Consider the following 22,874-nt stretch of genomic DNA (forward strand, 5'->3'; position numbering starts at 1 on the left):
ACTGTGGTTGCCCGGGATACTGCCCGCATTGAGGCTGATCCCTCACCTGTGGTAGAGTGGGAGGTCGTCTCAAGGTGTGGCAGGGGGCGAAAGACATTCCGGAGGGCTGAACGGAAGGCCTCTCCAGTTTGTCTGACGAACCGGTTTCAGGCTCTGTCTCAGGCTGATACTGATCTTTGGCCTGACATGGCTGCTTGTCCTGTTCCAGAGGTTGCCCCTCAGTCTGCAAGATCCGGGCGGTCGCAGACGGTAGGCTTACTGGTAGTTGGGAGCTCCAATGTCAGGCGCGTAATGGGGCCCCTTAGGGAAATGGCAGCAAGAGAGGGGAAGAAAACCAATGTGCACTCCGTGTGCATACCGGGGGGAGTCATTCCAGATGTGGAAAGGGTTCTTCCGGATGCCATGAAGGGTACAGGGTGCACCCATCTGCAGGTGGTCGCTCATGTCGGCACCAATGATGTGTGTCGCTATGGATCGGAGGAAATCCTCTCTGGCTTCCGGCGGCTATCTGATTTGGTGAAGACTGCCAGTCTCGCTAGCGGGATGAAAGCAGAGCTCACCATCTGCAGCATCGTCGACAGGACTGACTGCGGACCTTTGGTACAGAGCCGAGTGGAGGGTCTGAATCAGAGGCTGAGACGGTTCTGCGACCATGTGGGCGGCAGATTCCTCGACTTGCGCCATAGGGTGGTGGAGTTTCGGGTTCCGCTGGATAGGTCAGGCATCCACTACACGCAACAAGTGGCTACACGGGTAGCAGGGGTTGTGTGGCGTGGGCTGGGCGGTTTTTTAGGTTAGATGGCCTTGGGCAAGTACAGAAAGGGCAACAGCCTCAACGGGTGCGGGGCGAAGTCAGGACATGCAGGGACCAAGCAGCAATCGGTATTGTAATTGTCAACTGTCGAAGCTGCGTTGGTAAAGTACCGGAACTTCAAGCGCTGATAGAAAGCACCGAAGCTCAAATCGTTATAGGTACAGAAAGCTGGCTTAAGCCAGAGATAAACTCTGCCGAAATTTTTACAAAGGTACAAACGGTGTTTAGGAAGGATAGATTGCATGCAACCGGTGGTGGAGTGTTCGTCACTGTTAGTAGTAGTTTATCCTGTAGTGAAGTAGAAGTGGATAGTTCCTGTGAATTATTATGGGTGGAGGTTACACTCAACAACCGAGCTAGGTTAATAATTGGCTCCTTTTACCGACCTCCCGACTCAGCAGCGTTAGTGGCAGAACAACTGAGAGAAAATTTGGAATACATTTCACATAAATTTTGTCAGCATGTTATAGTCTTAGGTGGAGCTTTCAATTTACCAGATATAGACTGGGACACTCAGATGTTTAGGACGGGTGGTAGGGACAGAGCATCGAGTGACATTATACTGAGTGCACTATCCGAAAATTACCTCGAGCAATTAAACAGAGAACCGACTCGTGGAGATAACATCTTGGACCTACTGATAACAAACAGACCCGAACTTTTCGACTCTGTAAGTGCAGAACAGGGAATCAGTGATCATAAGGCCGTTGCAGCATCCCTGAATATGGAAGTTAATAGGAATATAAAAAAAGGGAGGAAGGTTTATCTGTTTAGCAAGAGTAATAGAAAGCAGATTTCAGACTACCTAACAGATCAAAACGAAAATTTCTGTTCCGACACTGATAATGTTGAGTGTTTATGGAAAAAGTTCAAGGCAATCGTAAAATGCGTTTTAGACAGGCACGTGCTGAGTAAAACTGTGAGGGACGGGAAAAACCCACCGTGGTACAACAACGAAGTTAGGAAACTACTGCGAAAGCAAAGAGAGCTTCACTGCAAGTTTAAACGCAGCCAAAACCTCTCGGACAAACAGAAGCTAAGCGATGTCAAAGTTGGCGTAAGGAGGGCTATGCGAGAAGCGTTCAGTGAATTCGAAAGTAAAATTCTATGTACCGACTTGACAGAAATTCCTAGGAAGTTCTGGTCTTACGTTAAATCAGTAAGTGGCTCGAAACAGCATATCCAGACTCTCCGGGATGATGATGGCATTGAAACAGAGGATGACACGCGTAAGGCTGAAATACTAAACACCTTTTTCCAAAGCTGTTTCACAGAGGAAGACCGCACTGCAGTTCCTTCTCTAAATCCTAGCACAAACGAAAAAATGGCTGACATCGAAATAAGTGTCCAAGGAGTAGAAAAGCAACTGGAATCACTCAACAGAGGAAAGTCCACTGGACCTGACGGGATACCAATTCGATTCTACACAGAGTACGCGAAAGAACTTGCCCCCCTCCTAACAGCCGTGTACCGCAAGTCTCTAGAGGAACGGAGGGTTCCAAATGATTGGAAAAGAGCACAGGTAGTCCCAGTCTTCAAGAAGGGTCGTCGAGCAGATGCGCAAAACTATAGACCTATATCTCTGACGTCGATCTGTTGTAGAATTTTAGAACATGTTTTTTGCTCGAGTATCATGTCGTTTTTGGAAACCCAGAATCTACTATGTAGGAATCAACATGGATTCCGGAAACAGCGATCGTGTGAGACCCAACTCGCGTTATTTGTTCATGAGACCCAGAAAATATTAGATACAGGCTCCCAGGTAGATGCTATTTTTCTTGATTCCGGAAGGCGTTCGATACAGTTCCGCACTGTCGCCTGATAAACAAAGTAAGAGCCTACGGAATATGAGACCAGCTGTGTGGCTGGATTGAAGAGTTTTTAGCAAACAGAACACAGCATGTTGTTATCAATGGAGGGACGTCTACAGATGTTAAAGTAACCTCTGGCGTGCCACAGGGGAGTGTTATGGGACCATTGCTTTTCACAATATATATAAATGACCTAGTTGATAGTGTCGGAAGTTCCATGCGGCTTTTCGCGGATGATGCTGTAGTATACAGAGAAGTTGCAGCGTTAGAAAATTGTAGCGAAATGCAGGAAGATCTGCAGCGGATAGGCACTTGGTGCAGGGAGTAGCAACTGTCCCTTAACATAGACAAATGTAATGTATTACGAATACATAGAAAGAAGGATCCTTTATTGTATGATTATATGATAGCGGAACAAACACTGGTAGCAGTTACTTCTGTAAAATATCTGGGAGTATGCGTGCGGAACGATTTGAAGTGGAATGATCATATAAAATAAATTGTTGGTAAGGCGGGTACCAGGTTGAGATTCATTGGGAGAGTGCTTAGAAAATGTAGTCCATCAACAAAGGAGGTGGCTTACAAAACACTCGTTCGGCCTATACTTGAGTATTGCTCATCAGTGTGGGATCCGTACCAGATCGGGTTGACGGAGGAGATAGAGAAGATCCAAAGAAGAGCGGCGCGTTTCGTCACAGGGTTATTTGGTAACCGTGATAGCGTTACGGAGATGTTTAATAAACTCAAGTGGCAGACTCTGCGAGAGAGGCGCTCTGCATCGCGGTGTAGCTTGCTCGCCAGGTTTCGAGAGGGTGCGTTTCTGGATGAGGTATCGAATATATTGCTTCCCCCTACTTATACCTCCCGAGGAGATCACGAATGTAAAATTAGAGAGATTCGAGCGCGCACGGAGGCTTTCAGACAGTCGTTCTTCCCGCGAACCATACGCGACTGGAACAGGAAAGGGAGGTAATGACAGTGGCACGTAAAGTGCCCTCCGCCACACACCGTTGGGTGGCTTGCGGAGTATAAATGTAGATGTAGATGTAAAAACAGAGCGTCGCAGATATTCATAGGCAGTGCCAGAATGTCTACGGCGAACTGGCAGTGAACAAAACCGCAGTGAGTTGTTGGGAGAGATGTCTGCGATTATCGCAACAAGGTTGCGCAAACCTATCAGATCTCCCGTCTACCGGCCGGCCGCACACAACTTTGACTCCTGCAACGTTGGAACGTGCAGACACTCTCTCATTCGAGGTGATCCACGGATCACAATCAAACACCTCGCAGCTGAACGCGACATCTCTGTTGTTAGCGCTGACACACTCGTCCACCAGTTGGGGCACGCAAAAGTCTGTGCCCTCTGGTTTCCACGCTGCCTAACGGAAAGAGCAACGAAAAATTATGTGTGCGGACTTGCTTGAGCGTTACGAGGTTGATCGTGCTCAGTTTCTGTCGAACATCGTCACACTCGATGAAACAAGGGTTCATCACTTCGAACTGAAAGCAAAACGGCAATCCATGGAGAGATGACACGTCACATCTCCGCCGAAGAAAAAGTTCATAAATGCGCCGTCATCCGATAAAGTCAAGGCGACGGTCTTACAGAACTTTGAAGGGGTTATTTTGTTTTATGTGCTCCCAGATGGTGCAACTATCAACTTTTAAGTGTACTGTGCTGTCCTTAGGAAACTGAGGTAACGACTGTCACGTGTTCCTCGCTATAAAAATGCAAACGGACTTCTTGTTCTCCATGACAACACAAGGCCTCGCGCAAGTCTGCGCACCCGAGAACAGTTCACAGATCTTCATTGGACTGTTCTTCCTTATTCACCCTACAGCCCGGATCTCGCACCTTCCATCCGTTTGGCCCAATGAAGGATGCACTCCACGGGAAGCAGTACGTCGATGATTGGAAGGTTATAGATGCAGCGAGGCGTTGGATCCGACGTCGACCAGTGGAGTGGTACTATGCAGACATAAAGGTGGAGTAGGCCGTCACACTGAACGGAGATTATGTTGAAAAATAGGGTCTGTTAGCCAAAAGAGTGGTGAATAATTTGGTGTATTGGAATCCTGAAGAAAACCAACCTCCTTTCAAAAAAGAAAGTATTGTATTACTTATTGAACGCTCCTCGCTGCTACCTCCAGAATGTGATACAGAAAATGTCCTCATTGTTACAAGAACATCGCAGGCTTCAATTAGTGAAGAAAAGACTCAAGCGGACAACACTGTCCTCTCTGAGCCAAAGAAGCAGCGATGTTAGACACTGATTACGGACTATGATAAGGGGAACAGCAAGGAGGCCTGGAGTCTCCATCGACGTCTTAACAATGATCCTACCCAGCAGATCTTACATGTCAATATAAAGTCTGATCAAACTGTACTCCAGTCCTATTAAACGGAAAACTTAAGTAAGAGAGTTATGAAAGACTAGAAGCCAATCCGTCAGCAGCCTGATGAAGAAAGTATCTTTCTGCTCTAGCCTTCACACGGAGATAATATGAGCTCTGAATAATTGTGAGAAGGAAGTGCAGCTGGTTTAGACGACATAAGTGTTGAACAGATCAAGAACCTTAGACTTATAACACTGCACCGGTTGACTGAGTTTATGAACAGCTGCTTTCGGTCGTACAAGAGACTTGAAAGTATGGACAAAAACTAAAGTCACGACAGTTCGAAAACCGGGTGAGAATTAGTTTGCTCCTAAAAGCTATACAGCAATCTCTCCGTTATGCCGGCCGCGGTGGTCTAGCGGTTCTAGGCGCTCAGTCCGGAACCGCGCGACTGGTACGGTCTCAGGTTCGAATCCTGCCTCGGGCATGGATGTGTGTGATGTCCTTAGGTTAGTTAGGTTTAAGTAGTTCTAAGTTCTAGGGGACTGATGACCACAGCAGTTAAGTCCCATAGTGCTCAGAGCCATTTGAACCATTTTTTTTCTCCGTTATGACATTTACATCAAGTGCTAGAGAGACTCGTTCCTCACCGCCTAAAAGGATAGTTTTCGACACTGTGTTTAGCTCAACAGCTCGGATTCAAGGCAGGAAAAAGCAGTACCTCACTGACACTTAAATTTGCGCAACACATCAAAGACGGATTTGCGAGACGACAAGTCACAGGGACGGTCTTTGCAGATTTTGGATCACATGATACTATTAACCACAGACTACTTCAAAAACTCTATATCATACCCAGTGGTTATGAGGACGATAAGGGATCTCTTACAGTTCAAAGGTTCTTCCTTGGGTTTCTGGAGAAAAGAAAAAGTACATAGAAGAAATAAAGAACGGCACTGCGTTGTTGTCTGGAAGATCCTGAGGAGCAGGTTTACCTGCATATTCGGAAAGGATACATAATGGTCCTTTCCCTGGCGGTATGTGCAAGATGTATTTTAAGTGTATCCGTTGAGTGTGAGTGACTGTAATAGTCGCTTGTGTAGTGTCCTGTCATTTTTTTGTTGTTTGGTGATGAGAGGAGAGTCGCGTTGGGTAGCCGCGTGGTCTGGGGTGCCTTGCCACGGTTCGCATGGCTGCCTCCGTCGGAGGTTCGAGTCCTCCCACGGGCATGGGTGTGTGTGTTGTCTTTAGCGTAAGTTAGTTTAAGTTAGATTAAGTAATGTTTCAGCTTAGGGATCGATGACCTCAGCAGTTTGGTCCCGTAGGAACTTACCACAAATTTCCAAAAAATGAGAGGAGGAATAAAGTAAAACCTTAAAAACTTAGTCTACTCCTTCCGAATAGCACCACGCGTCCTCATGCGATGGATGGACAGCCATCAACTGAGTCCCATGCCCTCACTTCATGAGATGGCGCGAAGAAGTTTGGAATGTAGCTCAGAACATTCGTGCAACGTCTGCTGATCGGCAGTTTCATGCCCCTTCCTCTCCTCCTGTTGCCGCCAAAATACTGTCGCAGCTGCTACCTGTGAGTCGAGTGGTATACCAGCGTGCTTTAATGCCCACTTGTAAATTCCTTTTAGTGCGCAACAAGAGTCTGAGGAGTTGCACAGACTGTCTAAATTGGCTACCTACACCTTTGTGCTGCATGTTGTTTGGAACCGAGGGCAAGTCTAAATCTATAAATTGTCACGAACTCATTTAGATGCTTTATTTCGTCGATTGATAAATTTGTGGCAAGTCAGGCTAATAACGAGTAAACCTATTTCTCAAAATGAAAATTCATACCGTGAAGAATGTTATGAAAAATCAGGCTTAACAAATTCTGTTTAGACGAGGGGATTACCAAGTATGTTAACGTCAAGATTAATAATTGCTCAGTAGCAGCAATACGTGTGAAACGCGAAAGTGAAATATTGTGGACAAAGAAAAAGATTAGGGAAGAGCATAAACACAAGGAAAACTGCAGTCATGAAACATTTAGACTTTAATTACTTTCAGGGCTATTACAGTCGCCATTACAGTTTTCGAGTGTTTTTAAAAGAGTTTTTAATGTGGTGGACAGTGAACAGAAAATGCTGACAATGAGATAAAGAAGTAAAACACTTAGCTTATAGACAAAGTATAATAAAATACTACACAGAAAGCAGGGCAGTCAATAACATGAACATAAAAATGGCATACAATGAGAGGGATCTTCTGAATAACGGTCTCAGTTTTGATATTAGCCCAAAGTTGAACCCACGGATAATTAAAAACAATATTTCGGAAGTAATAGTTGCTGACTAAACTTAACAAACTCAAACAAATGGACATGGAAGGAAAAGTTAAGAAAATTTCCAGACCTCTTCATCTCAAACATAATAATGCAATAAATATAGAAACACTTAAAAATCTAAATAGTCAGTTTGAAAGACATAGGAATGTAGTTACAAAAGCCGACAAAGGATATGCTATTGTAATAATTTAAGATAATGACTACATTCTAAAAACTGAAATCTTTCTTGCAATTAATAACGTTACTGAAGTGTGGAAAAACCTTACAAATAAATTTCAATTAGAAACAAGAAAAATATGAAAAAAATTTTTAGTTTACTGATGAAAAAGAGAAATGTGAATTAAAAATGATGAACCCATCTACTCCAGTGCTTCGCGTGCAAATGAATTATACAAGACAAGAGAACCCGTAACACTAATTGTAAGCGGTATGTCCCAGTCATAAAGCTAACCAAGAATGCAATAGAAGACTGAGAGCGGTGTATACTTATAAAAGAACACGAAATGTCAAGAATATTTATGAATTTGTGACAGTTGCTATAGATGTATCAATTTCAGATGGAGCAATTTTGGCTTCCTTAGATATTATTAATCTATACATCAATGTTCAGTAAGTGAAACATTAGAGATTATGAGAAGAATCCCATTAACACATAAGAAAATTAATCAAGAGGAAATAGTAAAACTCATGAAAAATTTAGAATTTGTAATGCAACTTAATTATTTTAAATCTAACAATAAGGTTTTTCATCAAAATGATGGACTTGCAATGGACAACAGTTTTGCAGGCACTTTAGCAAAATTTTCTTATCTGAAGTGGAAAATTAGTTTTTGAACAAAATTCTGATGTATGCAAAACATTACCTATTGTAGACGGTATGTAGATGACATCACACTACAGTATAAAGGTATCAAAAACGGGATTTGTGAGGTAACATAAAGGGTGCGTATGAGGTACGAAAAAATTGAGGAAAAGAAACATATAAACGTTTGAGATCTGAGGTTAACTGAACTTGATGTAAGAAACAAAATTAGCAAAATTAGGAAGCCGACAGCTAATGATATGATCATAAATGTGAAAACCTCTCATCTTAAAGTATAAATGGTCATATTAAAACTACCATTTGAGCAAAACGACAAAGTCAACCTGACAAAAAGGATTGTAAGGAAGACTAACAACCTCCTGAAGGAAATCTCCTCGTCACAATAGCCTATCAAAACTATTAATTTCTAGTATGCTGTCCCCCTTAGATTACAATGTCCGGCAAAAAAGTGCAACATCCAAAAGGAGGGGAGGAAACAAAATTAAACTATGTGGGTTGAGAGGGTATGTGATGTTATTTCAGCAATTAAAGATCTGAGTTAAATTTACAAAGAACTTGGCAGTATGAGCCCACTTAGTATTGCAGGGCACCGCCTCTGGCCTGGATGCAAGCATTGGCTCGTTTTGGAAGGGCGGTGTAAAGCCATTGTATCCTCGTCTGAGGGAATCTGGCCCACAACTATTGTAACTGGTCCTTGATATCCCGTATTCTGTGATGGAGACAGAGCTTGGTCCCACACATGTTCTATCGACACAGATTTGGGATCTTCATGGCCACGGGAAACCTCAACATCTTGCAGGCAGTTCATAGACGAACGTGCAATGTGTGGATGAGCATTGTCCTGTTGAAAAATGGCGCTATGATTCTCCTGGACGAGATGTAACACATGAGGATGCAGACTGCATGTAAAGTACCACTGTGCTATCAGAGTTCTCTTAATCGCTACCAGCTGTGACCTGAAATCGTACCCAATGGCTTCCCATACCATAATGCCTGGTGTAGCGCTGTGCATCTCCAAAGGCTGGGAGCTCTATCCAGGTCACCGCCATATTCACCGACAATGGCCATCTGAGGTAGTGTGGAACTGTGCTTATTGTGAAATTTAAAACTTCATTACTGAACTCAATGTGACGCCATAGCCGGCCGCGGTGGTCTAGCGGTTCTGGCGCTGCTGTCCGGAACCGCGGGACTGCTACGGTCGCAGGTTCGAATCCTGCCTCGGGCATGGGTGTGTGTGATGTCCTTAGGTTAATTAGGTTTAAGTAGTTCTAAGTTCTAGGGGACTTATGACCTAAGATGTTGAGTCCCATAGTGCTCAGAGCCATTTGAACCATTTTTTGTGACGCCATTCGTCAGCACTCCATTCTTCCCGACCACGGCACAACTATAACTGGAGTTGTTTCTGTTGTGCTGTAAATGGCAACCTACGTATGAGAGAGTAATTCGCTACTTCAAACATCATCTGCCGGGAGATGATGTTTGAAGTGATCGCTATATTAAGCAGAAATCTGAAGATAACAGTCTTTGAATGCTGGCCCCTATTTTGACCATTACCGAGGTTGGAATTTTCCTATACGTCTGTCAGGGGGCCTAAAGATGGCGTAATAAATCGCCGAAACGGGTAGCTCAGTAAAATAATAGTGTGGAGATTAGGCGGCTGAAAGGTATTTGATTTGACATTCTATACTGAACAGCTGAATCCCGCAACCATCTCTGAAAAGACCGAAGATTTCTAGTTATGTGCCCTGGAGTTTGCGGCATTGAAACCTTCGTGTTTATTTATTTTTACTTTTTTATATGTAGACAATATTTTTGTTGTTTGGTCTCACAGAAAAGAGAAATTAAACAGATTTTTAGAATATCTGAATTTAGTCCACCTGAATATTCGCATCACTATTGGAGGTGGATAAGGATGGCAAACTATCCTTCTTTGATGAGTTGGCGAGGAGCAAGGTTGATGGTACGGTGGGACATGACATGTATAGGAAGCCAACTCACCTTGATTTTAATTTTCGGAGTGATAGTTATCACCACTGGCTCAACGTGAAGGGGTGTGTGTATCGTGTATTGTGTATTGGACTGGGGACCTAGAAACGACGAGGAGGCTTCGTCCCGCCGTAGCCCTCAGTGGTTCACAACCCCACAACCGGCCACAGCAGTCCACCCACCCCACCGCCGCCCCCATCGAACACAGCGTTTTGTGCGGTTCGGCCCCCAGTGGACCCTCCCCGTGATTGTCTCATACCAAACGAGTGTAACCCCGAATGTTTGCATGGTAGAGTAATTATGGTGTACGGGGACGTGGAGACAGTGTTTGCGCAGGAATCGCCGACGTAGTGTAACTGACACGGAATAAGGGTAAACAGCCCGCATTCGCCGTGGCAGATCGAAAACTGCCTAAAAACCATCCACAGGCTGGTCGGCACACCGGACCTCGACACTAATCCGCCGGGCGGATTCGTGCCGGGCACCGGCACGCCTTCCCTCTCATAGCGCATTAGACCGCGCGGGCGAACGTGAAGGGGTACTTCGTACCTTGGTTCATAGGACCCTCGTCATCGCAGACTCTGAAAGTTCGTCAGCTAAGTTAGCTCATTTCGAAGTCAGATTTTGCCAGAGAAGTTATAGTGAAAGAAAAATCAGATGCACGTTGCGTTATCGACCAACCGTGAACCGCGTGGGTGATGAAAATGAGGAAATGACACCTAAGTCTACAGCCTTTTACCTTACACAGGTAGCTTCTCCAAAAGGGTTGTTGGTAATATGCGGAACGCTGTGTGTTTTCCGACCACCAATTACGATTGGGCTCCTCTTAAAGTCTCTAAAGGGTGATGTTGGCCTGCGTAAAACGGGTGTGTACCGTATCCCTTGCAGTTGTGGCATGTCGTACCATCATCAGAACCGTGGATGACCAATATATGATGCATTAGCGTCACACGGGCATACAACAGCCGAGCAAAGCTGCCATTGCAGAACATAGTCTTAGTGCAGGTCATCGTATGAAAAATAACAACACAGAGTTTCTGGCGTGCAATTCCAGCTATTGAGATTGTGTTATGAAAAAAAAGTTGAGACTGAATAATCAAGTGACCTCATAAACAGAGACTGTTCTGTCCCTGGTCAAACTGCACAATGCTCTCTCCTTGCATCTGTGCCTTTAAAATGACGTGTCGAAATGTTGGCGGTTGTCGAAGACGTCACGTGACTGCATTCCCGTAAGTTGTTTGAAAACATTTATAGGGAGAAATATCTAGTACCTACCCTGTTATACAGGACAGAGGACAACCAGGGATTCACTTAACAGAAATGCTTTCGGGAGCTCTGACGTTCTAAAACAAGCTGGAGAAATGGAGATTTAACGTTTAGCCAGCGATGTGTGGACGTGGATCACCGCAAACGACATCATCCTCCGAAGCAGAGATTCTGTAGCTAACGCACGTCTTGTGCAATAGGGCTCGACGTGGAGGTACGACGGTTCGAATCATGGCGATAGATTAAACTTTCACAGACAGTGTTTAGGGAGGATGGGCGGTGGTGTACAGTTCCTGATCATCAGACTATGCCTCATGGATTAATTTCCAAATATCTCGCGGTGTCTCATGAAGTGAGAGCATGCCATACTGTTGATAGCGATCTGTCGGGCGAATGGTGACGTAAGTTCGGCGGCCCCCTTAGCGCTGTTCGAGAGGCCTAGGCTATCTGCCGACACTGGGTTTCTTCCTCTACCTTCTCTCATCATCATCATCACCACCACCATCATCATCATCATCATCATCATCATCATCATCATCATCATACACTATAGACCATCAAAACTGCTACACCACGAAGATGACGTGCTACAGACGCGAAATTTAACCGACAGGAAGAAGATGCTGTGATATGCAAATGATTAGCTTTTCAGAGCATTCACTTAAAGTTGCCGCCGGTGGCGACACCTACAACGTGCTGACATGAGAAGAGTTTCCAACCGATTTCTCATACATAAACAGCAGTTGACCGGCGTTGCCTGGTGAAACGTTGTTGTGATGCCTCGTGTAAGGAGGAGAAATGCGTACCATCACGTTTCCGACTTTGATAAAGGTAGGATTATAGCCTATCGCGGTTGCGGTTTATCGTATCGCGACATTGCTGCTCGCGTTGGTCGAGATCCAATGACTGTTAGCAGAATATGGAATCGGTTGGTTCAGGAGGGTAATACGGAACGCCGTGCTGGATCACAAAGGCCTCGTATCATCAGCAATCGAGATGACAGGCATCTTATCCGCATGGCTGTAACGGATCGTGCAGCCACGTCTCGATCCCTGAGTCAACAGATGGGGACATTTGCAAGACAACAACCATCTCACCGCAAACGACATCACCCTCCGAAGCAGAGATTCTGTAGCTAACGCACGTCTTGTGCAATAGGACGTGCAATAGCAGCATGGACTATCAGCTCGGAGACCATGGCTGCACTTACCCTTGACGCTGCATCACAGACAGGAGCGCCTGCGATGGTGTACTCAACAACGAACCTGGGTGCACGAATGGCAAAACGAAAATTTTTTCGGATGAAGCCAGGTTCTGTTTACAGCATCATGATGGTCGCATCCGTGTTTGGTGACATCGCGGTGAACGCACATTGGAAGCGTATATTCGTCATCGCCATACTGGCGTATCACCCGGCGCGATGGTATAGGGTGCCATTGGTTACACGTCTCGGTCACCTCTTGTTCACATTGACGGCACTTTGAACAGTGGACGTTTCATTTCAGATGTGTTACGACCCGTGGCTCTACCCTTCATTGGATCCCTGCGAAACCCTACATTTCAGCAGGATAATGCACGACCGCATGTTGCAGGTCCTGTACGGGCCTTTCTGGATACAGAAAATGTTCGACTGCTGCCCTGGCCAGCACGTTCACCAGATCTCTCACCAACTGAAGACGTCTGGTCAATGGTGGCCGAGCAACTGGCTCGTCACAATACGCCAGTCACTACTCTTGATGAACTGTGGTATCGTGTTGAAGCTGCATGGGCAGCTGTACCTGTACACGCCATCCAAGCTCTGTTTGACTCAATGCCCAAGCGTATCAAGGCCGTTATTACGGCCAGAGGTGGTTGTGCTGGGTACTGACTTCTCAGGATCTATGTACCCAGATTGCGTGAAAATGTAATCACATGTCAGTTCTAGTATAATATATTTGTCCAATGAATATCCGTTTATCATCTGCATTTCTTCATGGTATAGCAATTTTAATGGCCAGTAGTGTACAACACAAACATAACATTGCGCTACACACGAAGGCTGTTAAAGCCACCCTGTGGAATTTTCCAGCCAACCATGCCATGCGACATTTACATTTTTTTTTTTTACCACAAACTATCTTGTTCGAAAATGTTCCTAGGTGCATTACTTGTTTTCACCTATCACCATATAAGGGTACTCCCAGCACTGTCGAACACGAAGCTTTTGGTGATCCAACTGTCATGGTGTGGTGAAGCATTTCTGTAATGTTGCACGGAGGTACTGACCTCCAAGTCTTTGAACACTGTACGCTCATCGGTCAACGCTATTGTGACAGTGTTCCCCTGTCCTGTGTGCGTCTTTTCAGGGGTGCATTCGATCCCGACTTCGTTTCTATGGATTACAATGCACGACCGCACCGAATAACGCAGGTGCAGCACCTCTTGGAACGAGAAGATATTCGGCGATTCGACTGGCCTACCCGTTCCCCCGACTAAAACCCCCACGAGCAGGTGTGGGATGCATTAGGGAGACGTATTTCAAGATGTCCACATGCACCGATGACCGTCCAGCAGTTTTCAGCTGCGCTGGTAAAGAAATGAAACGCCCTACCATGAGAACTTGTTACCGACCTTGTAGTCTGCATGGGAGCAGGTTGCAGAGCATATATGGCCGTCCGTGGCGATCACACACTCTATTAAGAACAATGTTCTGCCTTTTTTAATCTCCAGGGGACTATCATAAATCGCGATCAAGTCACTGTAATTTTTATTTATTCGTTCGGCATATACAAGGCAAATATTACAGTGTCATTACCATCCACCAGGAAATTACAACACTACACAATGCTACTTATAGTTTTGAGCCAATCTATGGCTAGGTCGGGCGAGTGATGTATGTGCTTCAGTTCACCACTATATCCTACCACTTCACACACCAGTAAGTGGTCCATTGTCTGGATTTCACCACATTCACACACGGGACTCTCCGCAAGTCCCCACTTATTCATTAGATGTTTGCATCTTCCCACGCTTGTTCTAAGGCGATTTAAGGCAACCCAGAGCTTCCGAGGGAGATCAAAACCATTTATCTTCTTGCTGGGGTCATCGATAAGCTTTTGGTTCTTGTGTGTCCCTTTGCGCCATGATTCCCCCCAGGCTAGCTTTGGGTCGAAGTCCTGTAATTCCCTGCCAATCTTCCAAAAGGGGGACCTAGATTTTAGCCTGTTGATGGGTGATAAGTCTTGGTGTATAGGGAGTTCTGGATTGTGTACGATCTTACTATATATTCTTGAGGTCGCCATGGAGCGCCTTATATCAGGGGGTTCCATGTTGGCAAGGACTGGGAGCCAGTCGCATGGGGTAGCCCTAAGTGTGCCTGAGATAATTCTCATCGTCTCTTTCAATTGGGTGTCTACTTTATTTGCATGCGCACTTTTCGCCCAGACTGGTGAACAATATTCAGCCACGCTGTACACGAGGGCTAATGCTGACGTCCTTAGTGTATTAGCTCCAAACCCCCATGATGTTCCGGCCAGTTTAGACATAATGGCATTTCGAGATTTAATTTCTGCTTGGTGTCTTCCAGATGGGAGCTAAACGTTAGTGTACGGTCTAATTTTACTCCCAGATATTTGGGCTTATCTTCATGTCTGATATGCCGGTCATTCAGGGAAAGCTGTAGTTTCCTGCTTGAAGCTCTGTTATTAAGGTGCATTATGGTACTGGTCGTTTTATTGGGGTTGGGATGCAAATGCCACTTAAGGTAGTAGGTGTTCAGCGCTTCAAGGTCCGCATTCAATGTTTTTTCAAGATCTTCGAAATTTTTGCTTTGGTATGCGATGGCCAGATCATCCGCATACGCAAAGTTACGCGACCTGGTGCTTGGCATATCAGATATGTATAAATTAAAAAGGGTCGGCGCCAGGGCTGACCCCTGCGGCAGGCCATTGTTTATGACCATGCTTTTGCTGCTCTTTCCATGGAGATAGACCTTGATCTTCCTGCCTGTCAGCATATTTTTTAGTAATGTGTACGTCTGATTGCATTTGATAATTCGAGTAAGCTTGAGCAGTAGTCCTTCGGTCCAGACAGTGTCATAGGCTGATGTAAGATCTATTAATACCAGACCCGTTTTCAGCTTGTTCTGATAGCCTTTCTCTATATATGTTGTAAGGGACAAACTTGTTCACAGCAGTTCCTTCCCACACGGAACCCTGCTTGATAGTCCGGGAGGTTCGCCTCAATGTATGGTGCTAGTCTGGCCAGTAATATTCTCTCAAATAGTTTGTAAGAGGTACAAAGAAGTGAGATCGGTCTATAGTTCTTTGGATTATCTCCATCCTTCCCTGGTTTCAGTACCGCTATTACCTTAGCTTCCTTCCATAACTTCGGGAGTGCACCCGATTTAATGCATTCCGTAAAGAGCTTGGCCATCCATTTCCTCCCAATGGGTCCCAGCTCCCACAGAAATTCTGGGAGGATTTCGTCGGGTCCGGCTGCTTTCCCTGTAATGATTATCCTTGAACAAAAGTGTTATATCTGTTCCTCTCATTATGTAAGTCTTTCAGTTACCTTTCGTGCTGTAATGTACCATTTCTTTCTATGTATGGCCCAAGTATCATCGATCTATGTTAATCGGCAGTGACAAACCTTAGGAAAGTACTTTCATCCTTAGGTTTTGCACAGCAATGTTTTATGCTACGACCCGAACTGATATTACTACAACTTTTTCAAAGCAAGTCATTTGTGAAAAATTTAATATTACTTTTAATCTATAGAAATTCTTCCAATCCATATGTGGCATACAGAAAACAAGTGCTTAACAGTATTGGTTAAAAACAGTCCTGGTTGCAATTTTAGTTTTTTATTTTTCAACTACGCGTTTCTACATCTACATCTACATCCACAAGTCACCTGACAGTGTGTGGAGGAGGGTACCTTGAGCACCTCTATCGGTTCTCCCTTCAATTCCAGTCTCGTATTGTTCGTGGAAAGGATTGTCGGTATGCCTCTGTGTGGGCTCTAATCTCTCTGATTTTATCCTCATGGTCTCTTCGCGAGATATAAGTAGGAGGGAGCAATATACTGCTTGACTCCTCGGTGAAGGCATGTTCTCGAAACTTCAACAAAAGCCCGCACCGAGCTACTGAGCGTTCTCCTGCAGAGTCTTCCACTGGAGTTTATCTATCATCTCCGTAACGCTTTCGCGATTACTAAATGATCCTGTAACGAAGCGCGCTGCTCTCCGCTGGATCTTCTCTACCTCTTCTATCAACCCTATCTGGTACGGATCCCACACTGGTGAGCAGTATTCAAGCAGTGGGCGAACAAGTGTACTGTAACCTACTTCCTTTGTTTTCGGATTGCATTTCCTCAGGATTCTTCCAATGAATCTCAGTCTGGCATCTGCTTTACCGACGATCAACTTTATATGATCATTCAATTTTAAATCACTCCTAATGCGTACTCCCAGATAATTTATGGAATTAACTGCTTCCAGTTGCTGACCTGCTATATTGTAGTTAAATGCCTTATTTAGGCATCTTCTAGTACTAGCACACTACGCTGTTGTGCATTGTGCTTACTACCTGAGCTCCATCTTATTCTGTTACTCGCTCCTGTGAACGGGAAACGCGTTATGCAGGTCTTGAGGTCTTGGAGTCACTCGCGTCCATTTAGAAAAGGTAAGGTCTTATCGTAAGGCTTCAGCAATATGATTGCATTTCTGAGTGTCCGATCACTGGTGAATTTTCTTATCTGTTTTTACTATTTTATATTTCTAGTTTTTACTGAGTTTAACGAATGCGATGTTGGCCTGATGTATTGACGATGCCCTTTGGCTACACGGTCTAAAGGATCGGTCTAACAAATATCAAATTAAGGTATTTGCTCTTTCAGTATTTGATCTGTTTACACATGCTTTTAGGTTATCCAAGTCTGCACAACGCGATCGCGATTCTTAAATAGATGTATTTGTTCTCTGTTTTCTATGTAGATCAACCTGAAGATGCCTAAATAAGGCGAAACGCGTAGTTGAAAAATAAAAAATAAAAATTGCAACCAAGACTGTTTTTAACCAATACCAATTACTTTTAATCTACTTCTGCATTTGTATCTATGGTCGATAAACCACTGTGAAGTGGCAGAGAGTACTTTTTTGAGCAAAGTTTCATCATGAATTTGTGCATAACCTAATATTATCTTCCAAGACGTTAATATGCAACCTAAACCACAGTGGTGTTATCGCACTCCTCTGTGGCATAAGTAGTGTTGTTGCCTCTTCACAAATCTTCATCTAGCGAAAGTGTTGTACCCTTCTTCTAAAAAAAATCGCTTGTCTGTCGCAAATACAGATACATATGCCAGGAAAATGTATAAAAGAGGAGTAAATGAAGCAGTCGAAAAGGAAAACAGACTTCTAAAGAAGGACATTCACAGAAAGTGCAAAATGGATAAGCAGCAACGGCTGGAGGACAAATGCAAGGTCGTAGAAGCACACATTACACAGTGGACATAAGACGTGTTCAGTGTGTAAAATAAAATAGTATAAGCACAAATAAGTATATATTTCAAACCACTGATGACTCCTTTCAGATAATAAAGGCGAAAAGCGAACGGCTCGAAAAATTTGTTTTATTCAGTTGTAATTAGACGGACCTAAAGTGATAATTATTCAACATAATTCTCCTATTTTGTATCTGATTCTTGGATGAAAATCAAATCAGTGATTGTATGCAAGAGAACAACATCCTTGCAAGATTGTGGCAATATTCTTATAAATCAAGGAAAATGCCTCACTTCCTCCTTCGTCGCATCTTCTAATTTCTTGAAAATTTGTCAGATGCGTCTGCATTGGACTTTGGCCTCCACTGCCGCACACTAACCCGCTCTCCAGCGTGGGCACGAGCCGATAAAGTGTGACAGCGTTATCGCAGCCACGGAGCTTGCAGATTAGATCTTTATCAGGAGTCAAAGCAGATCCAACATGTTTCCTGTTCTGCCGACAAATCCAATACATCACTCAGAGAGTTGCTGCATTTCAATATGGCGAACTGGTCTCAAAGAGCAGGTCGCGACTTGCTTTTGGAAAACAATCACTCTATGATTTCTTCCACATTGACCTATCACAAGCCACAGTACATTGCGTGGAGGAGGGTACTTCATACCAGTATCAACGATTCTGTCATTTCATTCGCCTGCGGGGCGAGGAAAAAGCGAGGATCCTGCAAGCAAACAAACGCGCATTATGCAGATCTTCATCTTAAGATCGCTACACTAGATTCAGGAAATATAGAGCTTTTGCTGAGTCCCCCTCGAAGACCGGTAGTCTATATTTAACCAACATTATTTGCGAGAAGAACGTCGCCTGATTTCCAAAGATTCCCTTTAATGTTTGCTGAACATCTCCATCACATTTTTGTATGATTTACAGCGCCCAGTGACGATCCCAGAAGCAGTCTCCAAATTGTTTTGATGTCTAATGTCAGGTTCACTTGGCAAGAACCCCCAACAATCGAACAGTATTCTAGGAAAAATTACACTAGAAGCTTGTCTGCTGTTTCATTTACAGGTACTAATTTTTCTGGAGTGCTTCCAACGTATTATTGCCACTCATTTCACGCATTCAACAAATTTCATATCGCTTCAGTAACCTCGTAGTCAAGTTCTTTCTTTTGTTATGAACGTTATTTTAAGATAGGTACAGTTTAGCACACCAAGTGTAAATCCTAGCTAAGTCAGTTTGCGTTTCTTTACCGTCGTACAGTCACGATAGTTCACCTAGAGACAAAAGATCGTCAATGTACAAAGTAAGGGTACCGCTAATCCTGTCTTATAAATTGTTTAATTGTGGTCAAACTGAATTTCAGTGTACGTATTTGAAAGTGCTCTACGTGCTGTATTGCGTAATATAACTCTGAGAATACAACTGACAATAATTGTCTGCGTTACTTATTGCACGATGTATCATTTAGAATACAAGCCAAGTTTCATAACGTGTAACAATTGCGTGGTGTATTAACTGAAATCTTTCTTTTAAAGAGAAAACTGTAAAAGGTATGAACTCCATCCGAACAGGCCTTAAAAGGCCCAATGGTACCAACCGGCCGCCGTGTCATCCTCAGCCTATAGGCGTCACTGGATGCGGATATGGAGGGGTATGTGGTCAGCACATCGCTCTCCCGGCCGTATGTCAGTTTACGAGACCGAAGCCGCTATTTTTCAATCAAGTAGCTCCTCAGTTTGCCTCACAAGGGCTGAGTGCACCCCGCTTGCCAACAGCGCTCGGCAGACCGAATGGTCACCCATCCAAGTGCTAGCCCAGCCTGAAAGTGCTTAACTTCGGTTATCTGACGGGAACTGGAGTTACCACTGCGGCAAGGCCGTTGGCGTAAAAAGAATGAGTCTATTTTTACCATATTTCCCTTAAAAATTAAACCGTAATTTTCTTTCATTTCCTTTTTTCCCGGTTTCCTAAATTGTGATTGCAGAAAGCTTATGACGTAAAGGAAATTATCTTTTTCCTCAAAGTTTCTTATTGCTTTCTGTCTTCAAGTTTTCTGTTACAGATATAATTGTGCAGTATATGTGTTTTTTTTTGTAGTAGTAGTTTACGAAAATGGTTACTGCAGCTAAAACAGCAGGTTTTCTCGATTTTATTCTCCTGTTTCGTGTCGTTTTAATCGCTTTTTCAGCGACATGAAATATCGACACCAGAGACGCAACAGTTACGTTCATTCCTTTCATTTCACTCGTATGGGAAAAACTGTTGCACATAACGCTGTAAATTATACGAGATCTGTTCTAAAAATTCCGGAACATTCGTAATTTCGTGCCGATGGTGTGCTGGAGTGAAATGCGTTTGGCATCCCTACACACGCCTTTGTTTAATGTGTATATGCCGGAAGTTTCATTGTTACACGTCTCTATATTATGAGAAGGAAAGTTGCTACCCACCATATAGCGGAGATGCTGAGTCGCAGATAGGCACAACAAAAAGACTTTCACAATTATAGCTTTCGGCCGTTAAGGCCTTCCTCAACAACAGACTGTTAGTTATTGTTCAGTGCTGTATTGAGTAGAACGTTGTGTCGTAGAGTTTGCTAATTAAGAGATGGCAGAGATAGGGGAGCAACGCGTCTGCGTTAAGTTTTGCGTGAAACTCCAGAAAACCTTTACAGACGTACACCAAATGATACAGGAAGCCTACGGTAATGAGTGTTTAAGCCGTACCTGGTGTTGCGAATGGTTCACACGGTTTAACAGTGTCCAGACCCTCGTGCAGGAAGATATTCGACGTGTACCGCCGACGCTCATGCCAGGAACGTCAACGAAATTGTGCGTGCCAATCGAAGACTGACTGTCCGAGAGATTGCAGAAGAATGCAACATTTCTGACAGATCATGTCGTGGAATCCTGACACAGCATCTTGAAATGTTTCGTGTTGCTGCCAAGTTCGCCCCACGGCTAATGAGTCAAGATTAGAAAGACCTTCGTCTCGCAATCTGTGAAGAGTTATTGTATCGTGCAGATGACATTCCTTAAGAGGATAACTGGTGATGAGACGTGGGTCTACGGTTATGATATTGAGATGAAGGTTCAATCCTCACAGTTGGTCTGGAAATGTTTTCCGAGGCCAAATGAGGCTCGCCAGGTTAGGCCAAATGTCAAAGCCACGCTGATAATTTTCTTTGACTTTGAAATATTAGATCATCAAGAATTCGTGCCACAGCGACAAACTGTTAATCGATGGTACTTTCGGGACGTGTTGCGACGCTTGTGAGAAAAGGTGGGAAGAAAACGGCCTGAAATGTGGCGAGACAAATCATGGCGTTTGCATCACGATAGCGCACCCGCACCTTCATCCCAGTTGGTGCGTGACTGTTGCACAAAAAGAGAAATCACTGTGCTGTCTCCTCCTCCGTACTCTCAAGACCGGCCCCCTGCAGACATTTTTGTTACCTCCAAATTCGAAAAACCGCGTCGAAAGGACGAAGATTTGCAGCGATAGACGAGACCAAAAAATTCGCAGACGGCGCTTCGCGCGCTCCAGCAAGAGACGTACCAAGACTGCTTCCGGAGGTGGAAACGGCTTTGGGAGCAGTGTATCAATTGGGGAGGAGAGTTCTTTGAAGGAGGCCATGCAAAATTAGTAATAGGTAAGCGAAAAAAGCTTTGCGGACAAAGTTCCGGAAGTTTTTGAACAGACCTCGTACTTTGACATGCTGTCAACAGATTATCACGATGAGCGCCATCTGCGACATGTTATCTTCCTGGATATATTAAGTAGACCGTTTCACTAGCAGTGGTATTATACGATATTTCAATTACGCTATTGTACCAAAAAAGGAGACGACGATAAAGGAGTAGCAGGCCGGAGTGGCCGAGCGGTTCTAGGCGCTACAGTCTGCAACCGCGCGACCGCTACGGTCGCGGGTTCGAATCCTGCCTCGGGCATGGATGTGTGTGATGTCCTTAGGTTAGTTAGATTTAATTAGTTCTAAGTTCTAGGGGACTAATGACCTCAGAAGTTAAGTCCCATTGTGCTCAGAGCCATTTTTTTTGATAAAGGAGTCAAATTGTGGTGCAACTATTCAGTACTGGTACACGTAACTACACAATTGGCCCCAAGTCGGACTGAGAAAGGAGGAGGGGTCTTGGTCCACGTAGCTCCGCGGATACTCCTACTGCCTTGTAAGGGGTCGTCGTCAGGGTTAGGACAAAGACTTTGGCGGTGGCGACGGCTGAAGAGGTGGACTCCGGCACGCCGAAGATGGTAGAAGAGGCAACCCTACTTACGTAGTGGAAATCAGTATAAAGACAGGGTTACTACGAAAGTAATATACAGTCTTTGAAGCGCATGTATTTCGAATTTATTATGAAACTGTGGATACATACACTACTGGCGATTAAAATTGCTACACCACGAAGATGACGTGCTACAGACGCGAAATTTAGCAGACAGGAAGAAGATGCGGTGATATGCAAATGATTAGCTTTTCAGAACATTCACACAAGGTTGGCGACGGTGGCGACACCTTCAACGTGCTGACATGAGGAAAGTTTCCAACCTATTTCTCATACACAAACAGCAGTTGACCGGCGTTGCCTGGTGAAGCGTTGTTGTGATGCCTCGTGTAAGGAGGAGAAATGCGTACCATCACGTTTCCGACTTTGATAAAGGTCGGATTGTAGCCTATCGCGATTGCGGTTTATCGTATTCCGACATTGCTGCTCGCGTTGGTCGAGATCCAATTACTGTTAGCAGAATATGGAATCGGTGGGTTCAGGAGGGTAATACGGAACGCCGTGCTGGATCCCCACGGCCTCGTATCACTAGCAGTCGAGATGACAGGCATCTTATCCGCATAGCTGTAACGGATCGTGCAGCCACGTGTCGATCCCTGAGTGAATAATGGGGACGTTTGCAAGACAACAACCATCTGCACGAACAGTTCGACGACGTTTGCAGCGGCATGCACTATCAGCTCGGAGACCGTGGCTGCGGTTACCCTTAACGCTG

Source organism: Schistocerca nitens, chromosome 2, assembly GCF_023898315.1.
Source record: "Schistocerca nitens isolate TAMUIC-IGC-003100 chromosome 2, iqSchNite1.1, whole genome shotgun sequence".
NCBI classification, from domain to species: Eukaryota; Metazoa; Arthropoda; class Insecta; order Orthoptera; family Acrididae; genus Schistocerca; species Schistocerca nitens.